Below are 22144 nucleotides of genomic sequence, written 5' to 3' on the forward strand. Positions count from 1 at the left end.
CAGTGAATAGGTTCCAGCTGTTCATCCCAGGATATTGTTTGACAGCTCTTGGACTGTACTCCTTGGGATTCAGATGATTTGGGGGGGGGGGGGCTGGTGAAGAGAGAAATGACCTCACAGAAGCACCGTGAATGCTGAAAGGCTTTGACAAGAGTAGATATGGTAAAGTTGTTTCCCATGGTAGGAGGGTCAAGGACAGAGGGGGAACAACTTCAGAAATGAAGGGCATCCATTTAAAACAGAGATGAGGAGAAATTTCTTTAGCCAGAGAGTGGTGAACCTTTGGAATTTGCTACCACAAGTAGCTGTGGAGGTCAGGTCGTTGGGTGTATTTAAGGCAGGGATTGATAGGTATCCGAAAAGTCAGGGAGAAGATAGGGGAGAATGGATCAGTTCATGATGGAATGGCAGAGTAGACTTGAATGGACTAAATGGCCTACTTCTGCTCCTATGGTATCAACTGTGAAGCAGCTCTGGCTGCTGAGACAGAAGGTTGTGGTTGAGATCCCAGTCCAGTAACAGGAGCTCCAAGCTCTCAGCCGACAGCGAGGGGAAAGGGCCTGCCCCATGAAGGTGAAGAGATATAGGGGATGGGAACAAATTGTTTCTGGTCAGTGAGTGCAGGGAACCAAGGCCTAAACCTTCAGGAGAGAAGGCAGGAAACACCAAGGTTGAGAGAAATGTGCAACTGTCCCTCAGAAAGTAGTTGGTACGAGGCCAATGGTTAATTTTAAATATGACACTGAAAGGCTTTGGTTCTGCAAAGGTATTAAGGGACACGAGAGAAGAGGTAAGTTGAGTCAGGTTATAGATAGCCATGATCTATGATGAATGCAGGATTAGTAGAGTCATCGACTGATGCAGCATGGAAACAGTCCTAACTCATCCATACTAGTCCCAGATGCAAGTCCCTCCAATCCATTCCTATCCATGCACCTGTCTAAAAGTTTTAATTGTACCCACCTTCATCACTTCCTCTGCCAACTCGTCCCCTATACCCACCACCTTCTGCACGAAGAAGTTGCCCCATAGGTCCCCTTTTCAATGGCAGCTTAATAGTTACTGAAATGCTATTACAATGGTCCTAATAACCATATACGGAGCGGAAACAGGCCATGTTGGCCTTTTGAGTCCACACCAGTTCACTGATTTTGTGCGCCCTCTTCAGGCAATGGTCCCGGTAGATCTGGTCAGAGCTTCCAGTTCTGCTCAGCTTGGCTCTGGGTTTGAATTGCGTGCTGACAGTGAGGAGTTTGTAAGTTCTCTTTTCAATTTTTTTTAATTGGTTTTTATAATAAATGAAGGGAATACAAATTAAAATACAATTATCACATATTGTGAAACTACAAACAGGGTAAAATGGTCCCCCTTCCACTCCACTGGGTGAAGATAGCTTGCAAGTTCTCCCTGTCACCTGCATGGTCTTCCTCTGGTTCCCACCCACCCTCCAAAACATATGGGGTTGGTAGAATAATTGGGTGTAGTGAGCCTGCCTGGGTTTCATTTGGCCGGAAGGGCTTCTTCATGCAACATCATTAAAAATGAAAAATAAATCTTTTCCCTTAACATTATGCAGTCTAGTTTTGAACTCCCCTACCCCAAGAAAAATACCGTGACCATTCATCTCATTTATGGCACTCATTATTTCATACACCTACAGCCCAAGATGCTTCAGCCTCTCCTCATTACTTAAGCCATACAGTTCCCGTGACATTCTCAAGAATCTGCATCTATTCCAGCTTGTTTGATGGATGGTTAGACAGGCTTGATAGGCTGATGGGCCAGTTTCCATGTTGTATCTTTCTAGGACTCTCTTGATCTCGCTGAAAAAGCTCAGAGATCACTACTGATTTGATGTGAGCAGCCACGGTTGGCATAACCGTTACAGCACTGATGATCGGGATTGGGGTTCAATGTTGGGGTGCATGTTCTCCCCACATCAGCTTGGGTTTGCTCCAGTTTCCTCCTACTGTTCAAATCGCACCAAGGGTTGTAGGTTAATTGGTATTTAGCACAGAAGGAGTTTATTTGGCCCATACGGAGTAATCTCTTTCCCTCCTGTAACCGTGAAATGTGTTCCATCTTCATGGCCATGAACGCGCATTTGATTCATTTCCCATTAATTTACAGTGACCGGAGTCACCTTCTGGGACACCTTGAGGATATAGGAATACCTGGGGGAATTTCGTGAGAAGCAAGACCAGGTCAACCTTGGATCCCTGAATGGTGAGACAGCAACACACACTGTTCTGCTTCCAATAAGACCCTCAACACAAGATGCCCCATTCAGGTAGCTAATGGGCAACCTTGGAACATCACCTTCCTCACTGTTAATGATGAGACTATAGGTAAGGTTTCTCTTAAGCGCATAGGCTAGATAATCCATCTGGAGTATGCTATCAACGCTAGAGTTTAACATCACAGATTGGTATAGTTGCTGGAGAGCATTGGATTGGAGGCCAATCTGCAGGACCACAAAAATGGCAGAGAGGATAACTGGCCAATGCCCCCTATAGTCCGAGAAAGAGAAACAAAAGAGAGTTGTCTTTTCTTTCCTGTCTCTCTCCCCACCCCCCCCCCCCCCCCACCCCACACAAGAGAGGATAACTCCATCAACTTCATCTACTGGGATTGTTGTTTGAAGAGGACCCACAAAATCATTGAGGACCCCTTCCACCCAGCACATAGCATCTTTTAGCTATTCCTATCGAGAAAGAGATACCAGGCTGAGGAACAGCTTCTTCCCTCGGGCAGGGAGACCGCTGAACGACCAAAGGAACTGCTCACATTAACCCTCCGAGACTCCACTATTGATTTAACAATATTTATTTAACAATATTTATTTATTCTATGCATGTTTTGCATATGTATATTGTTTGTCTGTATAGGTTATGTCTATTGCACAAATGGACGATGAATAAACTAATATGAACTTGAAAAGCCATTTAGATGGATAGTTCAAAAGTTATAGAAGGATGGGGTCTTAATGCAGGCAAAAGTGTAAGTGTAATCAAGTTGCAGTATAGATGGGCCAGAGGAGTGAGCATGGCTGTGGTGGAGCAATGGGCCCATTTCTGTTCTGTGCCACTCTGTAGTGTGACAGAGTATATAGATATGTTTTTGGGAGATAAATTGGGAAGGGTTTGTTGGAGAAGGTCACATATGAACACTTTAAAACAGATCTTATTTAAAATACTGGAGCTCTGCTAATGCTAGACATACCAGGGCCTAACAGCTTTTGCAAGAGCTTTGAAGAGTACTCAAGAGACTTCACTAATAGATAATTGTTTACTAAAGGAAACAGATGAAAGATCTTGCTGGAGCCACAGATTGTCTTGAAGAGAACTTGTTCCAAGAGGGTCATGTGGTTTTGCAAGGAGACCACACGCCCACACAAGAGCACGCCCACATGAGAGAGAGAGAGAAAGAGAACAGTGACAGCGTTACAGCCAGCAGAAGTAGCTGGGGCTAGAGCAGGACAAGCTGGCAAGCTCATGGAAAGGGGGCCTGGTCAAAGCCCATTTGAAAGGGGGCCTGGTCAAAGCCCATTTGAAAGGGGGCCTGGTCAAAGCCCATTTGAAAGGGGGCCTGGTCAAAGCCCATTTGAAAGGGGGCCTGGTCAAAGCCCATTTGAAAGGGGGCCTGGTCAAAGCCCATTTGAAAGGGGGCCTGGTCAAAGCCCATTTGAAAGGGGGCCTGGTCAAAGCCCATTTGAAAGGGGGCCTGGTCAAAGCCCATTTGAAAGGGGGCCTGGTCAAAGCCCATTTGAAAGGGGGCCTGGTCAAAGCCCATTTGAAAGGGGGCCTGGTCAAAGCCCATTTGAAAGGGGGCCTGGTCAAAGCCCATTTGAAAGGGGGCCTGGTCAAAGCCCATTTGAAAGGGGGCCTGGTCAAAGCCCATTTGAAAGGGGGCCTGGTCAAAGCCCATTTGAAAGGGGGCCTGGTCAAAGCCCATTTGAAAGGGGGCCTGGTCAAAGCCCATTTGAAAGGGGGCCTGGTCAAAGCCCATTTGAAAGGGGGCCTGGTCAAAGCCCATTTGAAAGGGGGCCTGGTCAAAGCCCATTTGAAAGGGGGCCTGGTCAAAGCCCATTTGAAAGGGGGCCTGGTCAAAGCCCATTTGAAAGGGGGCCTGGTCAAAGCCCATTTGAAAGGGGGCCTGGTCAAAGCCCATTTGAAAGGGGGCCTGGTCAAAGCCCATTTGAAAGGGGGCCTGGTCAAAGCCCATTTGAAAGGGGGCCTGGTCAAAGCCCATTTGAAAGGGGGCCTGGTCAAAGCCCATTTGAAAGGGGGCCTGGTCAAAGCCCATTTGAAAGGGGGCCTGGTCAAAGCCCATTTGAAAGGGGGCCTGGTCAAAGCCCATTTGAAAGGGGGCCTGGTCAAAGCCCATTTGAAAGGGGGCCTGGTCAAAGCCCATTTGAAAGGGGGCCTGGTCAAAGCCCATTTGAAAGGGGGCCTGGTCAAAGCCCATTTGAAAGGGGGCCTGGTCAAAGCCCATTTGAAAGGGGGCCTGGTCAAAGCCCATTTGAAAGGGGGCCTGGTCAAAGCCCATTTGAAAGGGGGCCTGGTCAAAGCCCATTTGAAAGGGGGCCTGGTCAAAGCCCATTTGAAAGGGGGCCTGGTCAAAGCCCATTTGAAAGGGGGCCTGGTCAAAGCCCATTTGAAAGGGGGCCTGGTCAAAGCCCATTTGAAAGGGGGCCTGGTCAAAGCCCATTTGAAAGGGGGCCTGGTCAAAGCCCATTTGAAAGGGGGCCTGGTCAAAGCCCATTTGAAAGGGGGCCTGGTCAAAGCCCATTTGAAAGGGGGCCTGGTCAAAGCCCATTTGAAAGGGGGCCTGGTCAAAGCCCATTTGAAAGGGGGCCTGGTCAAAGCCCATTTGAAAGGGGGCCTGGTCAAAGCCCATTTGAAAGGGGGCCTGGTCAAAGCCCATTTGAAAGGGGGCCTGGTCAAAGCCCATTTGAAAGGGGGCCTGGTCAAAGCCCATTTGAAAGGGGGCCTGGTCAAAGCCCATTTGAAAGGGGGCCTGGTCAAAGCCCATTTGAAAGGGGGCCTGGTCAAAGCCCATTTGAAAGGGGGCCTGGTCAAAGCCCATTTGAAAGGGGGCCTGGTCAAAGCCCATTTGAAAGGGGGCCTGGTCAAAGCCCTTGTGGTTCATGCAAGAGGAGAGTTCTGGCTGTCTAATGTTTCACTTGGAAAAAGTGAAACAAAAAGGGACTCTGTGGTGACATGAAAGTAAGAGGTTATCATCTAGAGAACCCTGAAGGGGCAAGAATCGTCAGCAAGACACCGGAGTGGCTGATAGAAGTACATCAGTTGTGGATGTCCTGGAACAACAAATCTCTCTCTGAAAACCAAGAACCACCTTACTGAGCGGCAACCATATACCCCTCAAGCACCAAAGCCTGGTGAATTTTATAAATGTTAAATTATGTGCACAGTATAAGAATCGCCTGCAACAAGTGAGCTTGGAGGAAAGAGAAGCAAGATTGGACTGTAAACCAAAGAACTTTTCTGAACTTACACACACGTGGTCTTAGAATTAGAAGGGGGTTAAGTTAGGTTAAGTAAGTCAATAGAGACAAGTTAAAGTTTGATTCTATTTTCATATTTAAAGATAATTAAAAGCAACTTTTGTTTAAGTAACCATTTGTCTTGGTGAATATCTATTGCTGCTGGGTTTTGGGGTCCTCTGGGCTCGTAACAATAGCTCCTTTTCCACTGGCACCCTGTCTCAGGAATTACCAGGACAGGGTCCAGTGGAAAAGCAATGCTGTCCAAATGCCAGCGTCAAATATCCAGCTCTACCCCTACTCACATCCCCGGCATTTGCTGATGCCAGTGTGCTTATAAAACCAGTGGAAAAGCAACAGCAGAAAGTTACTCATTTCCAGTTGAAGGTAGAACACTGATGCCTGGGCATGTTTGGTGGAAAAGCAATTAGTGTCCCAGTTAAGGTTGGCCCACTGGAAACAGTACAAGGGGCTTCCTATCCAGGGAATTAACTGGGAAAGCAACCTATGATATCACCTGAAGGACCTGCTACTCCAGTGAAAGATGGAGAACGACTCCCATGTAATGAAAGGGCAAGTCCTTAAGTCTTCCATGGACAGAGCCACAAGGCACTTCTCTCGAGTGCCTTTTTCCTCCAGGAGAAAAAGGTGAAGATAAAAATGGGAAGAAATTGAAGCCCTGCTGTTGGAGCAGGAGGAGGGAGGAAGGAAGAAGTGAAAATCAGACCTTTGACCCATTTGTTATCTGGTCATCCACCAGAACCAGGCACTGAGCTCCTTGTTCAAAATGGACTGGGATCAAGAACCAGGCTGCAGACTGCTGGGGACTGGCTCCACACTGGCTGAAGGGGTACCAGGTATTGAAACAGAGATGCAAGGGGGTGCTGAAGGCTTCCTGATCTTATCTTAGGTTTGGTGCTCAGGTTACCGATTGTTTGGACTAAAATCTGCACAGCTGAAGAGGCTGAGGGAGTGCTGGAAGCAAATCCATGAACACTCAGTGACTCTGGATGGGGGGGGGGGGGAAGGTGCTGTGGGGGGAGGTGCTGGGTGGGGGGGGAAGAAACAACAGCTCTCTTTTGTTTCTCCTTCTTGGACTGTAAGGGGTGCTGGCCAATTTCTGCTGATGGCAAATCTTTGTCTGCCTCAAGTCAGACAAAATGCAATTTTGTGTAATATCACACCTGTTTTATTACATGACAATAAGAATCTTGAAAAAGAATATTATTCCACTTGAAATATATAAAATTACACTCTTGATTCATTCCCCCTATTTAATCTTTCTATCAGCTGTTGAGGTCTGGAAATCCCATTGAACTTTTGCTACTTTACCCCACTTAATATATATACACTTTTAAATTTAGACATACAGTAACAGGCCCTTCTGGCCCATGCTGCCAAAATACACCTACGAATCACATTTTTGGAATGTGGGTGAAAACCTGGGCACCTGGAGGAAACCCACGCAAGTCACAGTGAGAACATACAAGCCCCTTATAGACAGTGCTGGATTCGAACCTGGGATGCTGGCAATCTAATAGCATTATGCTAACTGATATGTCGCTCAAAATGTTCCTTAAAAACTAGTCCATATTTTTGTTGCTTCACCATGGTTCGTGGGGCTATTTTTGTTACAGCAAGAACACAAAGTGAACAGCATGTCAAATAGTTATGGGGCACAGAAGCAAGCCCTTTGGCCCATTGAATCTATGGCAACCATCAAACATCCACCAACATCAAGTGTACACGAATCCCCTTTATTCGCCCCTCATCCTCCAACTCTTCCTCTACTACTCATTGACACACTGGGGGCAATTTACAGTAGCCCATTAGAAACTTTTTGGGACAGTCACTGACAAGTCGATCATGCAAACTCCACCCAGACAGCACCCGCGGTCAGGATTGAACTGCTGTTGTTAAAACGGTGAGGCAGGTGCTCTACCAGCTGGACTGCTGGTTGTGTTGGGGGGGGGGGGTCGAGCTGTGGTGTGGCCTTGAAGATTTCAGGTGGTGTCTGGAGACCACAGCATTACTGTGGACCGGGGAGTCACTTAGAAAATTCACCATCCAAGCACTGGGGCAGGAAAGAAAACAATCTGGAGGGACTCCGCGAAGAATTTTGACTCTGAAACATCAACCATTCTTTTCCCACTGAGGGTGCTCGACCCAACAAGTTCCCCCAGATTCCAGCAGCTGCGATTAGGAGGACATTACTGAATTTTATACAGTGCCCTCCATAATGTCAAAGACATTTTTTCCTTAATTTGCCCAATACAATTTTAAATTTGTAATCAAACAATTCACGTGATTAAAGAGCACATTCCAGATTTTATTCAAGGCTATTTGTATACATTTTGGTTTGACCATGTAGATCTGTCAATCACCAACAGATCTGGCAGTACTGTTGAGACATCACTTTTTTTTCCTTGCACTAACAGTAACTGTGAATGTTTAACTTTTATACTTACCATCTCTTTTCCTGTCCTGCCAGAAATAGCAATTCAATGTATACTCTTGAGGAAAATGCATCAACTACATTTGACTTCAAAAAGCAAGAATTTCATTGCATCTGTACACCCCTCGGGGCACAGTACCCGCCCCTCGGGGCACAGTACCCGCCCCTCGGGGCACAGTACCCGCCCCTCGGGGCACAGTACCCGCCCCTCGGGGCACAGTACCCGCCCCTCGGGGCACAGTACCCGCCCCTCGGGGCACAGTACCCGCCCCTCGGGGCACAGTACCCGCCCCTCGGGGCACAGTACCCGCCCCTCGGGGCACAGTACCCGCCCCTCGGGGCACAGTACCCGCCCCTCGGGGCACAGTACCCGCCCCTCGGGGCACAGTACCCGCCCCTCGGGGCACAGTACCCGCCCCTCGGGGCACAGTACCCGCCCCTCGGGGCACAGTACCCGCCCCTCGGGGCACAGTACCCGCCCCTCGGGGCACAGTACCCGCCCCTCGGGGCACAGTACCCGCCCCTCGGGGCACAGTACCCGCCCCTCGGGGCACAGTACCCGCCCCTCGGGGCACAGTACCCGCCCCTCGGGGCACAGTACCCGCCCCTCGGGGCACAGTACCCGCCCCTCGGGGCACAGTACCCGCCCCTCGGGGCACAGTACCCGCCCCTCGGGGCACAGTACCCGCCCCTCGGGGCACAGTACCCGCCCCTCGGGGCACAGTACCCGCCCCTCGGGGCACAGTACCCGCCCCTCGGGGCACAGTACCCGCCCCTCGGGGCACAGTACCCGCCCCTCGGGGCACAGTACCCGCCCCTCGGGGCACAGTACCCGCCCCTCGGGGCACAGTACCCGCCCCTCGGGGCACAGTACCCGCCCCTCGGGGCACAGTACCCGCCCCTCGGGGCACAGTACCCGCCCCTCGGGGCACAGTACCCGCCCCTCGGGGCACAGTACCCGCCCCTCGGGGCACAGTACCCGCCCCTCGGGGCACAGTACCCGCCCCTCGGGGCACAGTACCCGCCCCTCGGGGCACAGTACCCGCCCCTCGGGGCACAGTACCCGCCCCTCGGGGCACAGTACCCGCCCCTCGGGGCACAGTACCCGCCCCTCGGGGCACAGTACCCGCCCCTCGGGGCACAGTACCCGCCCCTCGGGGCACAGTACCCGCCCCTCGGGGCACAGTACCCGCCCCTCGGGGCACAGTACCCGCCCCTCGGGGCACAGTACCCGCCCCTCGGGGCACAGTACCCGCCCCTCGGGGCACAGTACCCGCCCCTCGGGGCACAGTACCCGCCCCTCGGGGCACAGTACCCGCCCCTCGGGGCACAGTACCCGCCCCTCGGGGCACAGTACCCGCCCCTCGGGGCACAGTACCCGCCCCTCGGGGCACAGTACCCGCCCCTCGGGGCACAGTACCCGCCCCTCGGGGCACAGTACCCGCCCCTCGGGGCACAGTACCCGCCCCTCGGGGCACAGTACCCGCCCCTCGGGGCACAGTACCCGCCCCTCGGGGCACAGTACCCGCCCCTCGGGGCACAGTACCCGCCCCTCGGGGCACAGTACCCGCCCCTCGGGGCACAGTACCCGCCCCTCGGGGCACAGTACCCACCCCTCGGGGCACAGTACCGACCCCTCGGGGCACAGTACCGACCCTTCGGGGCACAATTTTTTGCTAACCTATAGATACTTAAAAAAGCAAAACCCTCTGACCACATAACCCTTTATTTTTATTTCATTCACGTGCACAAGAGTCTCTTAAATGCCCCAAATATTCCAACACCATGCCTGGCAAGGCCTTCCAGGCACCCACAACCCAAAGATCCTCCACTTCTTCCCCCCCCCTCCACTGCTTTCCCCCCTCCACTGCTTTTCCTCATCTCCATCTTAAATCTACTCCCCTGAATATTGAGGCTGTGTCCCCTAGTTCTGGTTTCTCCTACCAGTGAAAGCAATTTTTCTACCTCTATCTTAACCTCTACCCCTTTCATAATTTTATGTTTCTAAGATCTCTTATTCTTTTGAATTCGAGTGAGTATCATCCCAGGCAATTTAGTCTCTCTTCGTAGGTCAACCCCCTCATCACCGGGATCTACCTGGTGAACCTCTTCTGACTGCCTCCAAGGCCAGTATATCCTCAAGTCTGGAGACTAGAACTGCACCCAGTTCTCCAAGTGCAGCCTCACCAGTACCTTGTACAGTTGCAGCATGACCTCCCTGCTCTTGAACTCATTTCCTCTAGCGATGAAGGCCAATCATTCTTAATAAGCTGTTGTAACTGCAACCCAACTTTGAGTCCTTCACTCCAAAGGAAAAAAAGTCCAAGTTCTGCTAACCTTGCCTCATAAGTCCTATTTTCCAATCTGGGTAGCATCCTGGTAAATCTCTTCTGCATGCTCTCCATACCTTCCACATCTTTACTGTAATGAGAGGACCAGAAATGAACGTAATACACAAGGTGTGGTCTCACCAGGGGTTTATACAGATGCAGCATTACATCATGGCTACTGAACTCAATCCCTCGATTAATAAAGCTCAGCATACCATAGGCCTTCACAACTGTTCCCTCAACCTGGCCTGCTACCTTGAGAAATCTGTGGATTTGGATCCCAAGGTCCCTCTGTTCTTCCACACTGTTAAGTATCCGACCATTAACCATGTATTCTGCCTTCAAGTTTGAGCTACCAAAATGCATCACCCACCTACCATTTTTCCACAATTCTGCATCCTGTCATATTCTGGATATGACAATAATATCGCATTATGACAGATAGATCAGCTAGTTGAGTGGTGTTACCAACAATCTAGCACTCAACATTAACAAAACTAAGAAACTGATTTTGTACTTCAAGGAGGAGAAAGCAAGAGAACTCAAACCAGTCCTCATCAAGGGGTCAGCAGTGGGGCGGGGGTGGGGGGAATGAGGAGGTCAAGAACTTCAAATTCCTGGGTGTCAACATCTCTGAAGATCTATCCTGGGGCTATCATATAGATACAATTCTGAAGCAGCTCGCCAGTAGCTAAACATCGTGAGGAGTTCGAAGAGATTTGGTGCATCTCCAGAGACTCTTGTAATTTTCTGCAGATGTTCTGTGGAGAGCTCTGACTGGTTGCATCACTGTCGGCACAGGGAAAGGCTACAGAGGGTTGCAAACTGCACCATCGTAGGCATTAGTCTTCACTCTATTCAGAAGATCTTTAAGAGGCTGTGACTCAAGAAAGCAACTTCTACCCTCAAGGACCTCCCCACCACCCAGGCCATTCCCTCTTCTCACTGCTACCATCAGAGAGGAGGTACAGGAGCCTGAAGACAAACACCCATCAGTACAAAAACAGGTCCTTCCCTGCCCACCATCAGATCTCCGAATGGATTAATGAACTCCAGACACCACCTCATGATTTTCCACTCATTTTTTGTTTTTAAATAGTGCATTTAAGGAAATATGATTTATGGCAACTTTTCCACCAGTAATGCACAATACTGCTGCCACAAAACAACAAATTTTGTGACTTATTTATGACATTCAGCCTGATTGTGATGAATGCTGTTACAGTGCCAGAGACCAGGGTCGAATCTGCCACTGCCTGCAAGTTTGTACATTCTCCCTGTGTTTACGTGGGTTTCGACTGAGTGCTCTGGTTTCCTTCCACCTTTCAAAATGCATCCGGGTTGTCGGCCATTTGGGTGGGACGGGCATGTGGGCTGAAAGGGCCTGCCCGTCTAAATTTAATTTAAAAATTGAGCATCAACTCCGGAGATTTGAATTTCCAGCACCAGGGCATGAGCACAGGCTTCTGGATAACAATCGAGTAACTTGCATTGTTAGCCCTGGAATCACGAAAGAAATTTCTAGATTGCTGTCAACCCCTTCTACTGAAGCACCCTGTGGAACCTCAAACGAGAGTGGGACCTCAGAGCAGTCTGTACAAATCATGGATACTTCAGCATTGGGTGAGAGACCCAAAAATAGCTCTGACATCACAGTCGTTCAGCATAAACACTGACCTGCTTGTATTCTCAGTAAGGTCGCAGATGTCAAGCGGCTGATAAAGTACAGTAGGGACATGCAAACGCACAAAATAGCTGCTGGAACTAGCATTTATCACCCCGAGGTTCTTGTCAGTGACCCAAGGAGCAGTATCCATTACTGAACTTCCGAGGATGTAATTCAGGAGGCATTCAGAGTTTGCTTCGGACAATCTATTGCCTATCACCCCTGTACAAGGTGAGGGGGAAGAAAGTTCAGGGGAGACATCAGGGCTAAGTTTAAAAAAAAACAGTAGTGGGTGGCTGGAATACATTGTCAAGGGTGATGGAGGAGGCTGGTACAATAGGGACATTTAAACTCAAGACACATATGGATGCAAGAAAAATAGACGGTTATGGGTGTGAAGGCAGGAAAATTTTGTTTGTTGAGTTGGTTTGTTTAGGTGGGCATAACATCATTGGATAAAGGGCCTGTTTGCTGTAATGTTCAATGTTCCATGTTCAAAAGGATCTCTTACCTCTCCACACCAACAATCAAACATCTACTCACACTGATCTCATTTTATTCTCTTCAGCTCCCTGCCCACCCCAGACTCTCCTACATAAGTGACAATTTCCAGTGACATGTTTAACCTGCACATCAAGTTTATTATAAGCTGCACTGAGGTGCAGTGAGAAAGTTTGTTTTGCCCTGGCTAATCAAGAACCTATCCATCTCTGCCTTAAATGCACCCAATGTCTTGGCCCCCACAATTGCCTGTGGCAAAAAATTCCACAGATTCACCACCCTCTGGCTAAAGAGATCCCTCTGCATCTCTGTTCAAAGTGGAAACCCTTCAATCCTGAAGTTGTGCCCTCTGGTCTTAGACACTCCCACCATGGGAAGCAACATTCTTACATCTATTCTGTTTCAATGAGATTCTCCCAAATTCCTACAAGGACAAGAACTGCAAACCGCTCCTCATAATAACCCTTTCATTCCCTGAATCATCCTTGTGCACCTCCTCCAAACCCTCTCCTATGTCAGCACACCCTTTCTTAAAGGAGGAGCCCAAAACTGCTCTCAATACTCCAAGTGAGGTCTCACCAGTGCCTCAGGGGGAGATTGAACCCAGGTCAAGGCTCCATTTCTACCAGCCATTCCAGTCTGCCTCCGAGTACCCACGAGAGAAATCACACTGAGCTCAGCCTTGCGTACCCTCCCCAGGTCTCCTTAAATCTTGGATTGTGGGAGGGGATTTGCAAAAACATAATGACCAACTGAAGTAAGGAGTGAAACAGGAAAGTCTGCAGATGCTGTGATTGAAGTAAAAACACAGGGCTGGAGAAATTCAGCAGGTCAAAGAGTGTCCTTTATGCAGCAAAGATAAAAATACATCACCCACATTAATTTTTTCCTCATACCTTGAAGGGCCCAAGCCCGAATCTTTGGTTACATAGTCAACTTTGTTATATAAAGTACACTGTTTGACCAATTGAACTAACCCTGGCTGGTCATTCCCTTTACCCCTCCCAACCTTCTCGAATGGAGCAACATTGCTAGGTTATATGCTAGAATCCCACAAACTCACTGGAGCATGCTCTCCAAAAATGTATTGGATTTGTAGGTTAATTGGTTTTCTTTTCTTTGGCTTGGCTTCGCAGACGAAGATTTATGGAGGGGGTAAATGTCCACGTCAGCTGCAGGCTCGTTTGTGGCTGACAAGTCCGATGCGGGACAGGCAGACACGGTTGCAGTGGAATATTGGTTGGTTGGGGTTGGGTGTTGGGTTTTTCCTCCTTTGCCTTTTGTCAGTGAGGTGGGCTCTGCGGTCTTCTTCAAAGGAGGTTGCTGCCCGCCAAATTGTGAGGCGCCAAGATGCACGGTTTGAGGCGATATCAGCCCACTGGTGGTGGTCAATGTGGCAGGCACCAAGAGATTTCTTTAGGCAGTTCTTGTACCTTTTCTTTGGTGCACCTCTGTCACGGTGGCCAGTGGAGAGCTCGCCATATAACACGATCTTGGGAAGGCGATGGTCCTCCATTCTGGAGACGTGACCCACCCAGCGCAGCTGGATCTTCAGCAGCGTGGACTCGATGCTGTCGACCTCTGCCATCTTGAGTACTTCGACGTTAGGGATGAAAGCGCTTCAATGAATGTTGAGGATGGAGCGGAGACTCCGCTCCATCCTCAAGGTTAATTGGTAGCAAGGATGTAATTGGGCGGTGCAGGCTGGGGAACCAGAATCTTGTGTGCACAGCATCAAGTCCATGCTGCTGAAGTTCCAGCTGCGCTGGATGGGTCACGTCTCCAGAATGGAGGACCATCGCCTTCCCAAGATCGTGTTATATGGCGAGCTCTCCACTGGCCACCGTGACAGAGGTGCACCAAAGAAAAGGTACAAGGACTGCCTAAAGAAATCTCTTGGTGCCTGCCACATTGACCACCGCCAGTGGGCTGATAACGCCTCAAACCGTGCATCTTGGCGCCTCACAGTTTGGCGGGCAGCAACCTTCTTTGAAGAAGGCCGCAGAGCCCACCTCACTGACAAAAGGCAAAGGAGGAAAAACCCAACACCCAACCCCAACCAACCAATTTTCCCCTGCAACCGCTGCAACCGTGTCTGCCTGTCCCGCATCGGACTTGTCAGCCACAAACGAGCCTGCAGCTGACGTGGACTTTTTACCCCCTCCATAAATCTTCGTCCGCGAAGCCAAGCCAAAGAAGAAGAATATCTCCTAGTTAGAATTCAATTAAATTAACCTCTCCATGGTGAAAGATGATGCCCTTTCCACTATTCCCTGCACTTTGTCTTTTAAAATGTTACACCCTTTTGTAATTTAGAGACTCCCCTCTTACCACCCCCCCCCCCACCCACCCTCAATCCAAATGGACCTTGGGAGGACAATGCTATGCTCAATTGCAATGCCTCACATGGGTGCTTTGAGGCAGATTGGAATGGCCAGACATATTTTGCTTTAGGTGTTCCATGGCCTACGTTCAATCTCCCCCTGGTTGTTGATGCACTAATTACACTCAAGTGTTCTCAACCTTTAAGTAATCCCTATGCCATAGGTGCTCTGTGATTAGTAAGGGATTGCTTAGGGTGGGATGTAGGTGGAGAGAAAAAGTTTGAAAACCACTTTTAATTGTACCTAATTGACTCGTTATGTGCAAGGTTTCACAACTCCAAAGGAAATGGGCCAATGACAATTTTTCTCATGCCAAATATTTCAGTAACAATTGGGTCTAGAGCAGTGATTTTCCACCCCTTCCCACCCACAGACCACTTTAAGTATTCCCTATGCCATAGGCGCTCTGTGATTAGTAAGGGATTGCTTCAGGTGGGATGTGAGTGGCAATAGACAATAGGAGCTGGAGTAGGCCCTTCAGCCCGTCGAGCCAGCACCACCATTTTACAGATCATGGCTGATCACTACCATCAGTACCCCTTTCCAGCCTTATCCCCATAACCTTTAACTCCTTTGCCCACTAGAGTCTTACCTAACTCTCTTTTGAACATAATCAGCGAATCTGCCTCTACCACCCTCTGTGGCAGAGCATTCCACAGATTCACAATTCTCTGGGTCAAAAAATGCTTTCTCATCTCCGTCTTAAAGGGCCTACCCTGTATTCTTAAACTATGCCCTCTAGTCCTCGTCTCCCCCATCATTGGGAACAAGTAATCCGACTTCACCCTGTCTATCCCCGTGATAATTTTGTATACCTCAATCATGTCCCCCCTCATCCTTCTAAACTCCATCGGATACAAGTCCAGTTTTTCTAGCCTTTCAACATATGTCAACCCCGCCATCCCTAGAACTAACCTTGTAAATCTGCGCTGCACACCCTCTATAGCTAGTATGTCCTTCCTCAAAATTGGAGACCAGAACTGGACCCAATACTCCAGGTGGGGTCTCACCAGGGCCCTGTACAACTGCAGAAGGGCGTCTCTATTCCTATACTCCAATCCCCTCTTTATGAAAGCCAACATGCCATTTGCCTTCTTCACAGCTTTCTGAACCGCATGTGACCAGTGAACAAGTACACCCAGATCCATTTGCACCTCCCCACTCCCTAGCTTGTCTCCATTTAAATGAAAGAAAAGGTTGAGAACCACTGTTCTACACTTTGCATTTACATTTTATTTTATTCCATCACTTGCAGACTTGCCCAGATAGCATGCAAAGCAAAGTTTTTTTTTCCTGCACATCAGTATTGCAATTCAATTAAATGAGAACTGAGAATCTGAGACCATTCCCCCAGTTCCGTGCATGCACACTGAACCTATGAACCTCTTTCTTGACTCACTGGGTGAAAGAATGAAGTCCCACAGCTGAGAACTGGATGAGGATAATGGCAAGTTACAAACTTAGCCAATTTATAGACCTCAGGAGCAGATCATTTCTGCTGTTATATGGCATTGTAGCACAGGAGGCTGAGTTGGTGATACAGCCAATTGTTCCAACTCTCACAAGGATTGCAGGCCAGAGCCATTAATTTCCACAAATGCTGAGCTTTCCTCCAACATTTTCTGTTTTTGTACTCGTCTCGAGCCCTGCACCACCTACTAATAAGATAACTAATCCAGTCCTGGCCTCAGTACCATTTCCTCACTCTTTACACTAATCCCAAGTTCATCATCATCTGACTGTATACACAAAACCAGGAAGTGTTTCTCCGGACCATGGTGAACATTCATGCACACAATACACAGTCCATAATTATCACATATACAGAAAGACGAAATATAACATCAATATGTATAAATGTTATGGAATAAATTTTTCAGTTATAGAATACCATTCATCAATCTCAGCCTGCAGGAAAAAGCTGCTCCCCAGTCTGGCAGTCCTTATTTTGATGGCCATGGGTAAAGGATGCTGTGTGCTGAATGGAAAAGTTAATTCTTTGAGCCTAATTTAAGCAATGATCCATGTCGTAAATGGAACCATAGAACACTACAGCCCAGAATACAGGCCATTTGGACCTTCTATTCTGTGCTGAATCATTCCGCTAGTTCTATTGATGTAGACCCAAGTCTATAACCCTCCAGTCCTCTCCCATCCATGTATCTATCCAATTTATTGATGCAGATCAATCCTGCATTTACCATGTCAGATGGCAGCTCGTTTCACACTCCCAACACCGAGTGAAGAACTTCCCCCAATCCTTTCCCCCCCCTTCACCCTAAAACCATGTCCTCTCGTATTTATCTCTTCTAATCTCAGTGGAAAGTGCCTTCTCATATTTACTCTGTCTATACCCCTCAAACCTCCATCATTTTTCTATGCTCAAAGGAATAAAGTCCTAAACTGTTTAATCTTTCCTTGTAATTCAACTCCTGAACACCTGGCAACATCCTAGAAAATCTTCTCTGCCCTTTCAACCTTACTGATATCCTTCCTGTCGCTAGGGGACCAGAACTGCACACAATACTCCAAATTTGGCCTCACCAATGTCTTATACAACCTCACCATAACATCCCAACTCCTATACTCAGGAATTTGATTTATGAAGGCCAAGATACCAAAATCTTTCTTAACAATCCTATCCACCTGTGAAGCCACTTTAAGGGATCCTGTATCTGTATTCCTAGGTCCCTTTGTTCCTCCACATACCTCAGTGCCCTACCATTCACTGTGCATGTCCTACCTTGCTTTGTTGCCAAAGTGCAACACCTCACACTTGTCTGCATTAAATTCCATCTGCCATTTTCTGGCCCATTTTTCCAGTTGGTCCAGATCCCTCTGCAAATTTTGATGCCTTCCTCGCTCTCTACAACAACTCCAATCTTAATGTTATCAGCAAACCTTCTGATCCAATTTACCACATTGTCATCCAGATCATTGATATAGACATCAACCAACAATGGTCCCAGGATTGATCCCAGAGGCACACCATTAGTCACAGGCCTCCAGTCTGAGAAGCAGTCATCCACCACCACTTTGACTGAATGGGAGAAGACATTTTGAATCCAGTTTACAACCTCTCCATGGATACCTAGTGTCTGAACTAACCTCCCATGTGGACCTTGTCAAAGGACTTACTAAACTCCATGTTGATAACATCTATAGCCTTTCCTTCCTCTATTTCTTGGTAACCTCCCCGAAAAACTCTACAAAAGTTCGTTAGACATGACCTATCACACACAAAGCCCTTGGGTATCCAAATACTTGAACATCTGATCTCAGTTTTAACAGTTTTAGTCTTTGGCTGGAATATATTCAATGATTCTGCCACTGCTTCACAAGCATCCAGGGGAAGGATTTCCTCCTCATCGCTATCTTCTCCGAGGACAGGGGAGGTTGGAGCAAGAGGGCATAAGGGTAAGGGGACAAACTTTAGGAGAAATGTTGGAGGATGCTTCTTCACTGAGAGAGTGATGGCAGAATGGAATGATCTTCCAGAGGAGATAGTTGCGGCAGGGTCCCTTCTGTCATTTAAGAGAAGGTTGGATGTGTACGTGGATATGAGGGGGTTGGAGAGTTATGGGCAGAGTGAGGGGAGGGGGAGAAACTAGTGGAGTAATTCAAGTGAACTGGCATGGACTCGAAGGGGCGATATGGCCTATTTCTGTGCTGTAAACTGTTATATGGTTAATTGGAATCTCAGAACTCAAGGAACTCTGTCACTAGCCCTTTCTCCTGTGTTACAGGAAAAAATAAGACAAATGCTGAAGGAGCTTAGCCAGCCTCGTAGCCTACATAGGAGGTAAAGATATAGTACAGATGTTTCGGATCTGAGCCCTTCTTCAATGTATGTGCATAAGGGATAAATATACATTACTGACATTTTGGGCCTGAGCCCTTTAAGGTACAAGTTACTGATGTTTCAGGCCTGAACCCTTCTAAGAAAAGTCACCTTTATTTATCATTCATACCATGCATTGTACAATAAAGATGATGGTGTTTCTCCTGGACCACAGAACACATTTAAATGCAAGTTAAAAAATAAGTTAAAACATTAAGACATATACAGTAAAAGCCCACGGTACACTATCCACTTATGTTCTGGGAGTTCAGGAATCTGATGGCTTGGGGGAGAAAACTGTCACCCAATATGGATGCAAGGGCCCAAGTGCTACAGAACCTCCTACCAGATGGCAGAAGGGAGAACAGTTTACGTGAGGGGCGTGTGAAGCCCTTCACAATGTTTAATCACTTTTAATGTCCTGTAGATGTCATTCATGGTAGGCAGGGAGCCCCCAATGATCTTTTCCGCTGACTTTACGATCCTATGCAGGGTCTTACGGTCTGAGGAGGCACAGCTTTTCAACAAGGCGTTGATGCAGTTGCTCAGGATGTTCTCAATACATCCTCTGCAGAACACAGTGAGGATGGAGGGTGGAAGATGAACTTTCCTCCACCTTCACAGGAAGTAGAGGTGCTGCTGGGGTCTCTAGTTATGGAGCCATTGTTAAGGGACCAGGTGAGATAGTCTGGCAAGGAACTTGATACTCTTGATGACCTCAACGGTAGAGCCATCAACAGTCAATGGAGAGTGATGCCCTGGGACCTCCTGAAGTTGACAACCATCTCTTGTTTTATTAACGTTCAGATACAGGTTGTTGGCTCTGCACCTCACCTCATCAAGGGCTCAGGTCTGAAAATTTGATAAAATTTAATAATGCATCTTTACCTCCTGTGGATGGTGCGAGACTGGCCGAGTTTCTCTAACATTTCTGTGCATTTTAACTACAATCTCAGCATCCGCAGACTTTGTGTTTCATGACTGAGGAAAATCACCTCCTCCTGAGCTCTACTCACATCTAAATCAACTCCTCCTGGTTCAAAGTGCCCACATGAAGGAAAACAACCTCTCAGCATCTGCCCACCAATCCTCCTCAGTGAGATCACTTATCCTTCTAAATTTCTAATGAGTCGCATGCTCAAATTTTTCCCCTCAGAACCAACTCCTTCATCCCCAGAATCGACCTTCTCTGAATTGCTTCCAAAGGAGGTAGACCCCAGTGTTGTCGCACCAAGACTCTTTTTTGGAGGTACTGGCAATGATTTGCCCACTTCCACCCTCCACCTCCGTTGCCCATTTAAGGGAGGCACAAGAGTCTGAAGACGCTGGAATCCACACGCAGCCCCACCCAATCACCTGGAGGAGAATCGGCTGTTTGAGGAGCATCAGCGGGAGGAAGAAGAATGCCTGACATTTTGGGCTGGAACCCTTCCCCAAGACTCCATGAAGGTCCAGGTTTCGGTGAAAGGGTTCCAGTCTGAAATCCAGACCTTTCTTTCCCTCCCCTGATGCTGCTCGACCCCACCGAGTTCCTTAGCAGGTTGCATTTCACCGTCCCTTCCTATTTACTAGCTGTACCTGTCTGCTGCGGGACAGTTCTCCCATCAGTCCCATTGAACCCTGTCCAGATGAAGCACTCTCCACCGTTTTCTCCGGCTTACAAGTTCTTGTTGAACCAGCACTCAAGCGGTGAATTCCAAAAGCCTGAAAGAAACAAAGAAAATGGAAAGTTCATGTCATTGTACACGATCCTCAGATAGGTTCCATTTTGGGCCACACAGTCAGATATTTACACTTCCACAAACCCAAGATGGTTTCGACGCTCAGATCCCCAACAACCCCTCACCCCTTATCCTATCCTACCCTTAGGGTTTCGTCCAGCGTTCTGCTGCTCTAAGTGACAGGGAGCCACACACTGCTACAGAATGCTGAAGGGAGAGTCAGGTTTAAAAGGGGCTTACCACTGCCGACAGCAAGCAGCCTCAAGCCCTGTGGTCAAGCGGGAGCAAGGTCCTGGGAAGGTTTGTCATCTGCTGGTGTTCTGTCTGTCTCTTTCTCCCTTCCTCCTCCCCTCCGAGGGCCCTGGTCGCCGTCCAAGGTTGTGCCTTTGTGAGGACTGCGGGGAGCTGCAGTTGCGGTCCGCCACAGCAGACATCTGCCGGGTGCCTGCAGAGTGACTGCCTGCAAGCATCTATATTTGGAGGCTGGGATCAGGTTTCAGTGGAATGCCCTATATCAGGAGTTCTTGCAACAGGCTGCCTGAGCTCAAAGCCAGGAGACGGGGTTTGGCAGCATGGAGGCTGCTGGTTTTCAGGAAGGTTTCGGAACCAAAGTCTGGGTGTAGAGGACATGAAACGGGTTCAGGGATACAGCAGACCCCATGATCCAACCCTTCAGTAACATGCACAAGTGATCAAGAGAACTTCTGTAGTTTTGGTCACCTAACTGCATGAAGGATATCAATATGATTGAAAGATTTACAAGGATGTTGCCAGGACTTGAGGAATCGAGTTACAGGGAAAGATTAAGCAGGTTTGGGCTTTATTCCCTGAAGAAAAAAAAAGGAGATTTGATAGAGGTTTACAAAATTGTGAGGGGATATGCAGTGTAAATGCAAGCAGGCTTTATTTCCCCGAGGTTAGGTGACACAAGAACTAGAGGATGTGGGTCAAGGTGAAATGTTTAAGGGGGAGAGGTGGTGAGCATGTGGAACGAGCTGCAAGCTGAAGTGGTGACTGCGGGTCTAACTTTGATGTTAAAGAGCAGTTTGGATAGGTACATGGATGGAAGGGAGATGAAGGGCTATGATCCAGGTGTAGGTCAGTGGGAGTAGGTAGAAAAATAGTTCAACACAGTAGTTGGGCCAAAGGGCCTCATTATGTGCAGTTCTATGGTTAAAACTGCAGATGCTAGGTCCTTGAGAAGCTGGAGGAACTCCGTTCAGTCAGCATCCTTGGCAAGAGATGGTTAGTCAACGTTATCTGGCAAGAGGATATTCAAACTTTCCTGATAGACATTTATAAAATTATGAGAGACGTGGATAGGTGAGTGTAACATGGCTGATTTCACTCAGACAGGTAAGGAGTACAAGCACACTTTTAATAGCTTATAATCAATGGCTGGTAGACACAATAGCCCTCAGGTGAATCTGAGGTAAGGTGGGAAAACCAGGGTTTATACTGGAGTAGGTGAGGATGTACCCAGCCATCTAAACAATACATAGACCGTGTAATCCAGTTCACTGCAGGTAGTCAGTCAGAATCTCTCTCCCCAGGGTAAAAGTGTCATTTCCCGATCAATATATTGTCATGCATTAATGCACAAAATTCAGTAACTTCTGCCAGCCATAAAGGCAAACGAAAGAGGCAGCTCTAGCTTTGCCCAGTGTCCCCAACAAAAGAGAGAGAGAGAAAAGCAAGGGCGTCCCTTCAGTGACGTCGATATGTAGATTCACTTCCAGT

At 48.3% G+C, this 22144-nt stretch overlaps 1 protein-coding gene and 1 long non-coding RNA gene across 6 annotated transcripts in view; one reads left to right on the forward strand and one right to left on the reverse strand.

Moving 5' to 3' along the window:
• palld (palladin, cytoskeletal associated protein) overlaps positions 1-20787 on the reverse strand; it is a 485446-nt gene extending 464659 nt beyond the window's left edge. For all 4 annotated transcript variants that reach the window (XM_069941703.1, XM_069941714.1, XM_069941705.1 and 1 more), the window contains exons 1-2: positions 20645-20787; positions 20262-20387 (exon numbers count right to left, since the gene is read on the reverse strand). The gene's annotated coding sequence lies outside the window, so the exon portion shown is untranslated. The remainder of the gene's footprint in view (positions 1-20261; positions 20388-20644) is intronic.
• Positions 11932-22144, forward strand: part of LOC138765073 (uncharacterized) — an 80736-nt gene continuing 70523 nt past the window's right edge. Inside the window, exons 1-2 of one of the 2 annotated variants that reach the window (XR_011358456.1) lie at positions 11932-12188; positions 18589-18644. This is a non-coding gene — a long non-coding RNA (uncharacterized lncRNA). The remainder of the gene's footprint in view (positions 12189-18588; positions 18645-22144) is intronic. The other variant, XR_011358461.1, reaches the window with a different exon arrangement.

This window comes from Narcine bancroftii, chromosome 1 (genome assembly GCF_036971445.1).
Source record: "Narcine bancroftii isolate sNarBan1 chromosome 1, sNarBan1.hap1, whole genome shotgun sequence".
Classification (NCBI taxonomy): Eukaryota; Metazoa; Chordata; class Chondrichthyes; order Torpediniformes; family Narcinidae; genus Narcine; species Narcine bancroftii.